Source organism: Trichosurus vulpecula, chromosome 4, assembly GCF_011100635.1.
Source record: "Trichosurus vulpecula isolate mTriVul1 chromosome 4, mTriVul1.pri, whole genome shotgun sequence".
Classification (NCBI taxonomy): domain Eukaryota; kingdom Metazoa; phylum Chordata; class Mammalia; order Diprotodontia; family Phalangeridae; genus Trichosurus; species Trichosurus vulpecula.
The window spans coordinates 73,392,349-73,407,797 of record NC_050576.1 but is presented as its reverse complement, the minus strand read 5'-3'; the positions used below and the strand labels follow the sequence as shown (position 1 = coordinate 73,407,797).

Below are 15,449 nucleotides of genomic sequence, written 5' to 3'. Positions count from 1 at the left end.
CAAACTTAGAAGACTGTTCTAGCTCTCACACACCTATTCTAGCAGAACTCTTTAGTTCCCACCAGAACAAATAATGATCAGGAAATCTAAAGAGAAAACAGAGGAAGTGACTTCTTCCACCCCAGAAATTAAGACCAGCCAAGATTATAAAATATTAGGAAATAACATAGCCAGCTACTCCCACAAGTACCTCAACCCCAATAACAATGTAAGAAAAACAACAGCCCAAGTAGTGAGTAGGAAAATTCAATGTAAAACTACAGTGAGCCATCTTTCCAGCCCAAGACTGCAAATTCAACCTACAAGCAAGTGACCAGAGCAGGTGCTGTGGAATAAGAATGGGTCTGGACCATGGACTCAGTGCCCAGAGATGCAAGTAAGTTCAGTAAACACAACCACAGAGGTGATCACAAACTCAGCCCCGGTCCAGACCATAATTGAAAATTGCCCGGGTGTATTATAATAAGAGAGCAGAACAAAGATAGAATCTACTCATCACTTGCAGAAAGGAACCTCAATGTCCCTGGAACTTTATCCAAAATGCTGCAAGCATCCATAAATAAATAGTTCAGATACCAAGGAACTATAGTCACAATAACACAAGACCTGGTAGTTGCTATTAAAAACAAGAAGTGATCCTGGAATACAGCATTCTGACTAATAATAACATATCCTGAAAGGCTGAGTATAATCCTATAGGAAGAAAAAAGTAGACGTTCAAGTACTTTTGATGGAAAGGCCAAAGCTAAGCGAGAACTCTGAAAAACAAATACAATAGTCCAGCAAAGACCAGAAAGATAAATTATTAAAACAATTGGAAGATGTGTGATAATGTAGTGCTAACATTATGATTAGGAAAAAAAGAATTTTTGAACCTTAATGTCTTCAAAAATGGACACTAAAGGAGTTAAGAAAAACAGAGGTCCTGAAGGGTAGATTGGTTCTTTTCTGAGGGTTCTGAAAAAGAAAAAGAGAAGAGTGAGTAAACATAGGAATAGAAATACTAGTAGTATAGAAAGGAGGAAGAAGGGAGTGGAACCTATTTCTCATAAATGGAGTGCTTGAGAACAAGAGTAAACAAATATGGAGAAGAGTTGAAAAGAGACAAAGAAGGGTTCAACCAAACACACGCATATTCATATATATATATATATGTTTTGGGTAGAAATATATCAAACTCAACAGGGAAGCAGACAAGGATGGCGGAGGAGGGAGAGAGATGGAAAAACATGGTGTTAAGAAGGAATTAGTAATACTCAGTGACAGCACTGTTGTTTTTTGGTTGTTTCAGTTAGTCCAACTCTTTGGGATCCCATTTGGGGTTTGCTTGGCAAAGATACTAGAGTTTGTCATTTCTGTCTTCAGCTCATTTTACAGATGAGGAAACTAAAGCAAACAGGGTTAAGTGACTTGCCCAGGGTCACACAGTTGGTAAGAGTCTGATGCTGTATTTGAACTCAGGTCTTCCTGACTCCAGGCCCAGAGCTCTATCCAATGAGCCACCTAGCCGCCCAACAACATCGGCAAGAACCAAAATCAGCATAATCACAAGCAAAACAAATTTCCTTATCTTAAAAGGGAGATTAAAAGTGGGAGAGAGGGGGAACTATAATTTAAGGGGGATACCTTACATAATAGAATATTATTGTACTATAAGAAATAATGTAAGAGATAATTCTCAAAGAATCCTGTGTAGTAGGAACTCATGCAGAGTGAGATAAGCAGAACCAGGAGAACAATTTCTAGAAGGCCACTATAAAGAAAAGGACTCTGATCAAAGTAATGACCAACCACAAAACCTTTGATGAAGCATGTTATCCACCTCCTGACAAACAGAGGTGACAGACACAAGTTGTGGAAGGAAACATACGTTTTTGGATATGGCCAATTGGGGTGAAAGGAGTGAAAAGAAGGGGAATGATATTGGCAAGTGATGCCAATTGTTTTTTAAAAAGAGTTACTGTGACATTTTACAAAATATGACCCGAATAGAAGGAAGGTCAGAAGGCAGCAATGTGTAGAATTTATTACATACTTTTAAAAGTGGTGTGAAATGGAGATTCTAGTTTCATATGGAATCTTTTTGTCTTCTCTTGTGTATATGGAAATGTTCTTTGTTGTTTAAGCTGAGAATAACAATAAGATGGTTAAGAGACTTATAAGAAGAGATAGTGGAAAGTACAAAGTTAAAAAATGTGAAACATGTTCATAAAAAAGTCCAATTTGATTGGAGAATATAATATATAAAGAGGTGCAGTAGAAAATAAGGCTACAGAATAGTACACTGAAGTCATATTGTAGAGAGCCTTAAAATCACCAGTGTAGGGGCAGCTAGGTGGTGCAGTGAGTAGAGCACAGCCCTGGTGTCAGGAGGACCCGAGTTCAAATCCGGCCTCTGACACTTGACACACTTACTAGCTGTGTGACCTCGGGCAAGTCACTTAATCCCAATTGCCCTAAAAAAAAAAAATTTAAATTAAATAAAAAAAAACACCAGTCTATAAACAGGCTGCAAGCCTTGACGGGGAAAAGAATCTGATAAAAGTAGAATCTAAACAGAAGGACTTTTCCTTAACCTTATCTAGTTAATATTTATAAGTTCGGTCTTTATCATGCTGTTGAGGGATTTATGGCCTGAAAATGTCTGAAAAATAGTTTTAATTCCTCTGCATCACTGACATACCTTTTCAACAGCTCTTTATACCCTACTATAACAAATCTAAATGCATCTGTTCGGTTTTCAAAGGCCATCTACAAATCTGAACTAGCTTATCTATCCAATTTTATTCCATACTACTCCTGAAGCAATGCAAAGAATACCAGACATAGAAGATCTGGGTTTCTTGTCTTTGGACTCTACTACTGACTACCGAGACTACAGGAGTCTCAGACCCAACATGTCCAAAACGGAACTTGTTATCATTCCACTTAAAACCTTCCCTTCCCTTTTTACTGTAGAGGGTACCAACATCCTCCCAAGTCACCATCTCGCAACCTCCATGTCATCCTTAACTTCTCTACCTCACTCAGCCTATCGCCATATATCCAATCCACTGTCAAATCTTGGATATTTCTACCTTCACAGCATCTCACATACATGTCCCTTTCTCAGCACTGAGACAACTTACAATCCTAGTGCAGGCCCTCATCGTTTCTCACCTAAACTACTACTACAGTATCTTTTTTAATTGGTCTTCCTGCTTCAAGTCTCTCCCCACTCCAGTCCGTTCTCCACTCATCTACCAAAGTAATTTTTCTAGAGCACAGGTTGACCCAAGCTCAATGGGCACCAGTAGCCCAGCCATCACCTCTAAGTCAAATATATAGTTCTCTACTTAGCATTAAAAGTTTCTCATAATCTGGCCCTTTCCTACCTTTCCAGTCTTATCACACAAATAAAGGTAAAAAATAGTCAACATACTATGACCCAGCTACACTGGTCTGCTTGAAAGTTCCTAAACATGATATGCCATCTCCTGTCTCTGGGCCTTTGCACAGGCTCTCTTCCACAGTTAGAATGCTCTGCCTCTTAACCACTGCTTCTTGGTTTCCTTGACTTCCTCCAAGACTCAGCAAAATGTCCCTCTATTTTCTGCAGGAAGCCTTTCCCAGTTCCCCCAACAACTTATGCCATTCTTGCATACCACCTGTCATCTACTCTGTACATGTCTTATATGTATCTAGTTATTTAAATGTCTCCTCCAGTAAAATACACACAATCCTTGAGGCAAGGACTTTTTTTTTTGCCTGTATTTTTATCTCCAAGGCTTTGCACAGTATGTGACATATAGTCAGCACTTAAAGAAAAAAATTGTAGTAGATACCTATTGACTTGGGAATGGCTAAGCAAACCATGGTACAAGAACATAATGTAACTCTGCTGTAAGAAATGACTAATAAAATGAATATAGAAAAGCATGGAAAGATGTAAGTGGACTGATGCAAAGTGAAGTAAGCAAAGCCAAGAAAACAATATGCATGACTACAACAACAATTTAAATAACCACAAATCAAAAGTGAATGTTACAAAATTACAAAGAACAAGCATGAGCCAAAAGAAATTAAACTCCCTATATACACTCTTTTGCAGAAGGGGAAGGTCCATGAGTATAGAACATTAAACATATTTTCAGATTTTTCCATGTATTGTTCAGTTTTACTTATGTTTTTCCTCTCCTTTTTTCTTTAAAAAAAAAAAAAGTTCTTTTGTTACACAAAATAGCTCTCTGGGAAGAGGAGAGACACAATGGGAAACTTAGGTAATATAAAAACAAAAGATATTAATAAAAAATTTTAAATAAATGCTTGATTGAGAAAGTCATTTAGCTCCTCAAAGTCTCAGGGTCATCACCTATGTAACGGGAAGTATCAACTAGTGACTGATTTCTATCATCCCTTCTAAAAGTCTATTATTTTACTTCCGAATCTGCCCCCACTTTATGTAAGTCAGTCTCATAAACATCCTATACCCATCTCTAAACATTTCCTTCCCTCTTTTCTTCATTCTATAATTACTCCACCTAAATCCTACCCAGTTAATTTCCCATCTACTTCATGAAGTATTCCCAGTCTATTCTACCTATCTCCCTTTCCTCTGAACTTCTATTATTCCATACAACTGAAGCTATAAGATCTTTGAAGAGCTTTGTACATTTTTATTTTGTATATACACTTATAAGTATACATGTGTCCACGTTCTTTATGTTGTCTCCCCCCATGGAATGTAAGGTAAACAAGGGCAGTAATAGTTTCATTTTTGTCTTCATCTCTCCAATGCCTAGAAGTGTCTTGACACATAATGTGCACTTAAATAAATGAGTGTTTATTATTTGAGTTTATAGTCCAAATGCTTCTTTCTGGATTTGCCCAGGTCTCTGCAGTCAATCATACTGAAAACTCCCCAGCCACTCTTTCCATCTGGTCTTTCCCAGTAGACTGCCCCCTCTATCATGCCCACTATCTCTTTAATATTCTGTCTTTCCCTGTCCACTAGCTATTTCCCTGCCTACAAATACATCTATGTCTCCCCCCATTCTCAGAAAAAAAAACCCCTCATTTGACACATTTCCCCACCCCTACCCCTGCTCTTGTCTTATATCTCTCCTCCCCTATGTGGTTATGCTCCTTTAAAAAAGAAAAAAAAAAGTTCAGTCTGCAATCTGGTTTCTAATCTCAACACTCACCTAAAACTTCTCTCTCCAGAATTATCAATGATCTCTTAACTGCCAGAGACACTGGCCTTTTCTCAGTCCTCATCCTTCTTGACTTTTCTGCAGCTTCTGACACTGCTCATTTTCCTCTCTTGGATACTCTTTCCTTAAGTTTTCCTGACTGCCCTCTCCTGGTTCACCTACATGTCTTCTACATGTACACTCTTTTCCCACTATACTGTTTCATTTGATCTCATCGGTTCCTATGAATTCAATTATAATCTTTATGCAGATGATTCTTAGATATATTTATCCAGTCAACCTATCTTGAGCTTCAGTCTAGTATCTCCAACTAGGCGTTAAACATATCAAAATTCAGAATGCACGGACTTCTTAAACTCATCATATTCAAAACCAAAACCACTATTCTTTTTCCCCCAAACCTCCCTTTCTTTCTAACTTCCCTCTTACTGTCAAGAGCACCATATTCCTGCCAGTCACTCAGGCTTATAACCTGAGTGACAACCGAGTCATCCTTGACTCTTCACTCTCTCACTTCACATATCCAATCTGTTGCCAAGTTTTAGGGATTCTATCACTCCCAAACTATTGCAATAACCTTCTAGTTGATATCCCTGCTTCAAGTCTCTCCCCACCACAACCTCCTCATAGCTATCAAAATGATCTTCCACCTTAAAGTGCAGGAGTGACCATGTCGCTCCCCTACTCAACAAATTCCATTGCCTCCCGTCGAGGCATCTGCTATGTAACGGCTACCCTAAACTTTTATTCAGGGATCTAATCATATCACTCTTCTTCTTAAAACATTTCAATGGTTCCCTATTGCCTACAGAAAAAAATTCCAAAAGCTTTAGCCTAGCATTCACAGTCCTCCATTATCTAATATCACTGTTCCTTTCTAGTTTTCTCTCACAATATTCCCCTTTTTACTTAAGAATTCAACCAAAATAAAGATGTACATACCCTTTGGCCCAGCAATACCACTTCTAGGGCTGTATCCCAAAAAGATCATAGTACATCAAAAATATTTATAGTAGCTCTTTTTGTGGTGGCAAAAAATTAGAAATCAGGGAGATGCCCATCAATTGGGGAATGGCTAATCAAGTTGTGGTATATGAATGTAATGGAATACTATTGTGCTATAAGAAATGAGCAACAGACGAACTTCATAATAACCTGGAAAGACCTATGTGATCTGATGCTGAATGAGGAGAGCAGAACCAGGAGAACATTATACACGATTACAGACACATGGTATCTGTGATGACTTTGATAGACTTGGTTCTTTCAGCAATACAAGGTTCAAAGACAGCTCCAAAAGATTCATGATGGAAAAAGCTATCCACATTCAGAATCTGAATGCAGATTGAAGCAAACTATTTGCTCTTTTTTTTTCTTTTTTTTTTTTTGGTTTTGTTTCTTATTTCTCATGATTCATTCCATTGGTTATAATTCTTCTTTACAATTTGACTATTGTGTAAATAAGTTTAATGCAAAGGTATATGTAGAACCTATATTAGATTACATGCCATTTTGGGGGAGGAGAAAATCCGGAACTCAAAAACTTGACACTGAGTATTGTAAACCAAAAATTAAAAAAAAAAAAAAAAAAAGAATTTAACCAAACTGGACTATATCATTTCCCATGTAATAGGTTTTATCATCTCTATGCTTTTGCTTACAACAGTCCTTACGCCTGTTCTGCACTGAAATCATACCCATCCTTCAAGAAAGCCTAAATGCGGCATATTCAAGGATCCTTCCTGATCTCCTATAGTAGGAAATGACTCTTCCTTCACGGACTAACTCACAAGCTATGCCCTCAAGAGACTCTTCCATGATTCCACCTAGCAGAAAACTACTTCTCTCCTTAAAATTCTAACATTTTGTAACCTTTTATGGTACTTAAGACTCTCCTTCGTGTTTGTATTGCCTTGTTAAAACTGACGTATATACTTTTTGAAACCTCTACACAGTAGGTTCATGGTTTCACAAACAATTATCTTTTTCCATCCTAACAAGTTGGTGTTGTCCTTCATGCTTGATGAGTACCAACATAACATCAGTACGTCAGAGTCAAAAAGTAAAAGTGTCTGACTGTGGCTGATCAGACCAACACAAGCTTGGAAGGCTCTACCACAAGTCAGGCACAAACAGTTCATATGACTGTTTGGAGTGGAGATGTTTAAATTTGCACATCTCACATTTCTTCTGAACTACTGCAGTTCTGCTTTGCTCATAGAACATAGTACCTTCTTTGATGTAGGCGCACCATGTGGCGCAGTCCTTTGCTAGTGTCTCCCATAATTGACTGCAAAGTTCTTCACAAAGACCTTGAAAGTGTTCTTATATTGCTCTGACTTCTATGTGAGTGTTGGCCTTGTGTGAACTCTACGTAAAAGTCTTTTAGGCAAACATACGCTTGCATTTGAACAATGTGGCCAGCCCACTGGAGTTGTGCCCTCTGCAGTAGAGTTTGAATGCTTGGCAGTTCAGCTCAAGAAAGGACTCCAGTGTCCAGGACCTTATCTTGCCAGGTGATCTTCAGAATCTTCCTAAGATGATTCAAATGGGAGTGATTCAGTTTCATGGCATGGTAGACTGTCCAGGTTTCCCAGACATACAATAATGAGGACAGCACAATGGCTCTGTAGACCTTCAGTTTGGTAGGCAGCCTAATATTTCTTCTTTCTCACACTTTCCTGACTCTCCCAAACACTGATTTGGTTCTGGCAATGCATGCATCAACCTCATTATCTATGTGTATATCCCTGGAAAGTACACTGCTGAGATAAGTGAATTTATCCACAGCATTCAGAATTTCTCCATATGCCGTGACCAATGATGTCACATATGGATAGTCTGGTGATGGCTGGTGGAGAACCTCTGTTTTCTTGGTGCTGTCAGGCAAAAATTAGCACAAATAATCTGCATACAACAGTTGCTGATCTAACCATGGCCTTTGATACTGTCAGTTGTGAGGGCTTGTGGAAACTCAAGGCTAAATTTGGTTGCCAGAAGCCATTCATCAGTATTATATGCAAGTTCCGTGACAGCAAGCTTGCCTGAGTTCTGGATAATGGACAATGATCTCACACTTTCCCAGTCAGCAATGGAGTGAAGCAGGACTGTGTGTGCTCATTCCCATGTTTTTTAGCCTGATGTTTTCAGCAATGTTGTTGGATGCCTTCAAAGAGGATGAAAACAGCATCAAGATCAGCTAGTTAAATTAAAGCTTGAATTATGGAAAAATTGTCTTAAACTTAGAAATATTAAAAAATGAAATGAGATACCTTAAGAGATATTCAAAACAAAACCTAGATAACCCATTGTTGGCATACTTTTCGACTGACATTTTTATTAATGACATGAACAAAGATACTTGGCAAGATTATCAACTTTGCGGATGGACACAAATCTTATTCGGTTACTGGTAGAACTAGTTAGCCTCTGAGCTCCACTCCAACTCAGGCACTATGATCAACTGAAAGATCCTTGAGGACAAGGACTACGTCTTAGTCTTATTCATCTACATATCACTCTGCAGCATGTACCACAGTATCTTATAAATACTACATACCCCACACTTGTTGAATAGATGTATGAAGAGATGGATGAAGAAGTATACAAAGTAACAAAGGTCCTTGAAATAATGTTTGTAATTCTAAATTAAAATTTAGAAGGTGTCAATTTAAAAAGTGAGGTATTGAATTTCCATTCATAGAAGGACTGAGAAGACAAAAATTTTATCCTATTCCAAATTATTCATAAAAATACAAATATTTGCTACATTCAAAACAGCTATCCATTTAAAACATTTATACTGTGGTATACAGAGCTACTTTAAGTGGGCTAAACAGTCTAATTCTTTGAAAAGCATTATACACACATCAAATGGTGGAAAGTATTCACTAAGACAGACAAGGTCTCTAGAAATAAGAAACGAAAATAAAAGTGACTGACTAGTCCAAAACTGTACAGGTAATTTGAAACAAGGGTTCTGAAATCTCAACTCTTAGTTTCAGATTCATCATAAAGCTAACTACAAATTCAAATAATATTTTATATTCATTCCGTAGCCATATATGCATGAAAATAGTACACATATGTTAAATACATACATACATGCAGCAGCTATACAAAATGCATATGACTCAAACACTAATTTGTGTATGTAAAGATGTGCTGTTATAACAGTATGAACTTTTTTTTCAGAAGACAATGTTTTAATTTTAAAACACCTTGTAAATTTGGTGTGAATTAGTTGGCTACAAATTGAATTCTCTTTGTTTTTAGTGATGCTGATACTGAGTAAGTAGATACTACCTTTTAAAATAAGTATTTTAGTCAAATGACTGCCTTTTATATTTTAGATGCCTATCACTTATTGATTCATGAACTTAACATTTACTTTGACAAAAATAGAATCTTTATCATGATCTACAATTGACACAGTATAAGAAAATCAATGAAACATATTATTTAATGAGTTGATTTTAAAAGTAACATGATAAGCCTGTGTGGTAGAGTGGAAAGAACCTGCGCAGATTCAGAAGACCTGCATCTACTATTTACCTGTGTTACTTTGAGTAAATCACTTCCTCTTGCTGGGTCTCAGCTTCTTTATCTGTGAAATGAAGGGGCTGGACCAAATTGATTTCTAAGATCCTTTCCAACTCTTAAGTTCTAGGATTCTAGATGTAGCTGGTTATAGATAGATAATCAGAGCTTTCTATCTTGTAAATATAGGAACACTGATACTATGGCCTAACTATTCATGTAACTGTATTATGTTACAGAATTTCTCATTGCATTTTCTTTTTATTTTAAATTTAAAGAAAAAAAGTGACTTTAGAGATGAGGTAATTCAAGTCCTTCAGTTTATAGGAAGACCAAGAAAGGCAAGGTGCATTTCACAACCCCATAAAATTAGTGGGTGGGAAACATAATTCAGACCGCCAAAGTTGAACCAAAGTTCTCACTGTCCAACTTTCTTTCCACTATATCAGAACTCTTTCTTTAAGGAAACTAAGACAACACTGAAAACTACTACTACCAATACTTTAATTTCAGTAATTCAAAAAATTGACAAATCTTTACTAAACACCACTATGTGTATGTGCACATTGCTCAAAATTTACTTTGCAAACTGTGTGGAATGTAACTTTTTTCTGCCTTTGAGAGATATGATTCTTCCCCAAAGCATTCACAAGCTAGATCTACAAAACCGTATTAGAGAAATCCATTAATCGACATCAGAGGGCTAGATGTGAGAAAGAAGATTAGAGGACTAGATGTGAGAAATAAGATTTAAAAGAGCTGATAGCACCTGAGACAAAGAATGCCTTTTTTCCTTGGTATTTGGTATAGAAAGATTCTTCAGGAATCCAGATATTAGCAAAATACTTAATGTAACATAATAGTTTGAAACAGCCTGTGAACCCAAATGATTCCTTTGTAATTCTGGAGAGTCTTAAGACTTCAGTTTCTCTAACTTTAAATGGGAAAACATTCCCCAATTCCTCCAGCAAAGGGGTACAGAGAATGTAAAAAGTGACTATAAAAATAAAGATGAAGTGAAAGAAAATTATAATTAAAAGGCCTAAAAATATATCAATTCCACTTAACACCGTTTGAGTTCAGGCTACCTTAATTTTCTTGGAAGCAGTAAAAATAAGTTTCAATTTCACCTTTAGCTAAAGATCTTGTCAAAGTCCCTTCTTGTTAAGATGTCCAAGACAGCACTAACATTCCAAAAGTTCTCCTTTACCAGCTGCAAAAGTTAAGTCTGGAGACATCTATACTATAACATCAGCATCTGAAAAACACCTGCAACAAAAGAATTCCTTCAGGAATAACACTTTCCAAAGCTAAAAGTAGTCTTCATATCAACTACATGCTTGCAGGAGAACAAACTTTCTAAGAATAAAGGAGATACTGAACAAAACTGAATATTGGAGATTCTTCCAAAGGAATATTCTTAACAAGGTCTTGGTGGATTATCATCACAGAGGTTCACCTTTGTCTACAAAAACAAAGCCAAACTCATCAGGGAAATCTGCTCAAGGAAAATAGTCAGGAAAGTGAAGAAATAGGAAATATATTAATTAGTTTAAGATGAGAGTTTCATTTAAGTCTTTGTGGCTCCAAGGAACCATATTATCCAAAAGCTAATACTAAGGGTTTTCTATGGCAGCATACATAAATTGGCAAGGAGGTATATCAATTCAAATCACAGATACAGTGTTACACAGTATCCAGATTCCTTAACTGGCATTTACTTTATGTAAGAATGGGTAAATTTATCCCAGGTATTTTTTTCTTTAACAAGGCATGTACATTTACAGATTACTTGCCCTTTGGACTATAATGTTTACACTCTAGATTATATACATTTAAAATTTTGAAATTAAAGTATTTCGGTTTTTTAACTATAGTACTAAAAATTGCCCTAAAACAAAAAAAGCTGAGGGTTTTGAAAAAAAATGTTAACTACTATAAAATGACATCAAAATCTCAAATCTTAAATTCTGCAATGACAGAGAAATACTTTATCGGTATCAATATCAACAAACACTATTAAAACAACTTACAGTTAAGCTTTCACTTTCCTCTATTTCTGGTAAGACTCAGTTGTCATGCTATGATGAAGCTCCTCAATTGCCAGAATGTTCCAAATAGTCCACCCCCACCCCCAAAGTTAATGGCCCATTGAGTAACTAAACAAATTGTTCAGAATGAAGCCATAGTCCTAATCTACATATAGTTATAAAATAAAAACCCAAGATTCTAAACATAATTTAACACCCATAAAGTTGTGCTCATCTGGGTATACCTTGTTCTTGAACCTCTTGTTCTATTACAAGAATCAAGATTACAAAAAACTTATTTTGCACAGTTAAAGTATTTCAGAAAAAAATTCAAAACAAATGAAATATCATTCAACAGGTTAATTTACATACCTCAAAAATAGTAATTTAAAACTCTAAAAGAAAGGAAATAGTCATAATTTGAGCTAAAGTTGGTGATTTAGAAGATTCTAGGAGAGCAGATCACTGTTTGTACATTTCATGGGCTAGAAACAGTCTATATTCAATACATATAGGCGCGGGCCCACCAGTAATATTTTTCCCCATTCACATTAATTTTAAGTGAACCTTCTAAAAATTAGAACAATGGTTAAGAGACTCCAATGACAGTGTATGCTCATGGTAAAGAAAAGAAAAGAAAAAGAATGAGAAATATGAAGACATACCTTTCTGTATCACATGTACTATATATACACATAATTTCAATACACTAACGGACAAACTTACGAAGTTTTTAAAAAAAATAGGAACATTGGCTATTCAATATTATATACAACCACACATACATATTTATATACATGCATGAGTATTTTCCTCATCCACATAATTTTTAGGTGACCCATTCTGAAGTTCAGAAAAACAGGTTAAGGCACTCCAATGGAAAAATATCCTTATGGTTCAGAGAAGAAAAGCAAAAGAACAAAGACTATGAAGGTACCAAATATGGTACATTCTATACGTTATGTCAAGGGTGACCTGTACAAAATTATGAGATTATTTCTTAAAGAAATCTTTCATAAACCATATGAATCAGGAAATAAATGCTGATAAACCACATCATCCAACGCTGGAAACAAACAAAAAAAATCAGATAAAAATGCATTTTAAAAAATCAGATTAATAACTTAGTTCTCTAGTAAGAACTTACTTTTAGAATGTAAGATGTAATTAAAGAGCTTTTATTTTTTAAACATGTATTTTCTCATTAAACAAATGACTTGAAAGTGAAATAGTCATATTTTAGAACACCACATCTTATTCCATTCATATTAACATATACAAATTGTTTTAAGTTATGTTACAACAGTACTATCTTGTAATTAGGTACAATTCATGACACAAAATGAATGCTTCTACCTTTAATTGCATCACATATCCAAAACAAAACAAGGTATAGTGGAGATTTAAACACAAATAAGTATACTAGATTTTTGTGAAAAACAGCCAAGTCAGTCATACCAACAGCATTCATAAAGTTTAAATATTCCTCAGAGAGAAAACTGTAATTTGAAATTCACATTTCAACTTTATTTCATGTTTCAAAAAGACTTATATTCCGTAATTCAATTAGTATCAAGGAAAGGAAGAATGTTATGAAAATATATAGGTCTAACTTTTCTTTCTTAAATGCAAAATGACCTAAATTTAAAATCACATAAAATGTTACATTCAAATATCTGAAATGATATGCAAAGTTCATATCCTTTATTTCAAGTAGTAAGTAAATTTTCAAGCCTTTGAAACTTAGTAATCAGTTTCTATGGATCATCCATAGAACTTAAGTGAAAAAGGTCATTTCCAGGAAATTAACAGTTTTAAAATTCACACACAGTGCTACAGCGGGCAGTAAGGTGCTCAACAAAATAACATTACTATTTATTATTTTACTATTTGACATTATACTGGGTGGGGAAGGCTTTGTGGCTTAACAAGCTATGACCTGTGTGACAGTAGTATCCTATAAGAGTGAACCGAAATGTTTTTAAAGGATGTGATGGTCATCTGAAGAGGCTTAAACAGAACCAGTAACACAACAGTAGATTTCTCTACGGAAATAAATACACCAAAGTCTGACAACCTGTAAACAAAGGTCCCTATGGCAACCACAGCGTTGCGACGAACCGAGGATACAAAAGAGATCGAGCTCTTGATTCTGATTTTTTGATTCTCATATTTTAAGAAGTTAATATGAGATACTAGTTTCTCAACCTGAAATCCCACGTTTCCACTCGCCCTCCACTCCACGCCGTCTACCACCAGAGCTGCTCCTTCCTCCTTCCCCTCAGCTCGCCAAACTAACTAGCATTTGTACTAAGGTACCTCCTCCATCACCACGCAGCTTCTTCCCAAACACACGCCCACGTACAGAGAAACCGGCCTTGCCCGCACCGAACCCGCGGTGCCTACAGGAAAGGGGGTTCCACCGGAGCGGGGAAGGAAGCTACGGCGGGGCTCCCCCGCACCGCAGTCCCCTTCCGTGGGGTCCGGACCCCACGGAATGCGGGACAGCCGGGGGAGAGGAGCCTCCCTTTGCCCACCCGGGCTGAGATGAGTCAGGAATCTTGCTCTCCGACAAGTGCCCAGCTCCGATAGTAATTAAGAGCGGGGGGGAGGGACGTGCCCACCCCCCAATCTCTCCAGCTAGGGGCCCTCTCCCGAGGCAGGGGCTCGAGCTGACCGCCCGCCCCTGGGGCCGCGGGGTGCACACGACTGACGCGGGGCTGGGCGCAGTCGGGCAACAGGTCAGCCCGAGCCCAGAATGGGAGGGCTGGGACGGAGCCGCACTGCCCAGCGGGTCAAGGCACCCCGGGGGGTGGGGAGGCTGCGAAGGGTCCCGCGAAGGGGGCGTGGTTCCGGCTGCCCGGACACTCCCTCCCCCCCCCCCTCCGCACACCTGCACGGAGGCGGCGGCCACCCCGGGGGAAGAGGAGGAGGAGAAGCGTCCAGGTCACTCCGGAGACAAAGCTCCAGTGGGGGGAGGGGGACCAGCGGGGACTGCGGCGGGGGAGGGGGGCACTGAGGAGGGGGCCCGGATCGCCCCGCCCCCCACACGCCGCAGCCCCCTCCCTCGCTCTCTCCTGAGCGCGGCTTCTCCGCGCCGAGGCCGCGCCAGGGCCCCGCACATAGACCGCCGGTGGCGGCGGCTGCGGCGGCGTCTCCCCCCCGGGGAGAAGGGGCCGAGGAGCCGCCATTCCCTCGGAGCGGCCCGCTCCCACTCCCACAGGCGGCGCGGCGGACACTAACCTGTGCGGCCGCAGCCGCCGCCTCAGAGGATGGCCCCACGACGCCGGCCCGGGGGCGGCCGCCGCTCCTGCCGCTGCTCCGCCGCCGCCTCCCGGGGTAGCGCTCCCCGACCGTCGCCGGCGCGATCTCTCATTCAGCTCCGGCCGCTGCTGCCGCCGCCGCTCGGGGGAGGGGAGTGTGCAGGATCCACCCCGGACGCTCTGGGGGGTGGGGGAGAAGGAGGGGGAGGGTGCGCGCGAGCGAGCAAGGACCGAGTGTGCAAGCGTGGGAGCGCGCGATGGGGGAGCAGGAGGCGGAGGGAGGAGGCCGGCGGCGGGCGGGGGCGCGCCCTGGGGCACGTGCGCGCGCGCGCGCTGACACCAACTGAGCCCTCTCGGGCTTGCGGGCGGGCGGGCCGAAGGAGGGAGGGAGAGCGGCCGGGCTGAGGCGGTGGCTCCCTCGTGCC

General features: G+C 39.3%; 1 protein-coding gene across 3 annotated transcripts in view; it reads right to left on the bottom strand.

Moving 5' to 3' along the window:
• The window catches only part of RALGPS2 (Ral GEF with PH domain and SH3 binding motif 2), a 215,661-nt gene extending 200,501 nt beyond the window's left edge, over positions 1 to 15,160 (bottom strand). For all 3 annotated transcript variants that reach the window (XR_005010290.1, XM_036758284.1, XM_036758285.1), the window contains exon 1: positions 15,005 to 15,160. The gene's annotated coding sequence lies outside the window, so the exon portion shown is untranslated. The remainder of the gene's footprint in view (positions 1 to 15,004) is intronic.
• Positions 15,161 to 15,449: the final 289 nt, after the last annotated feature.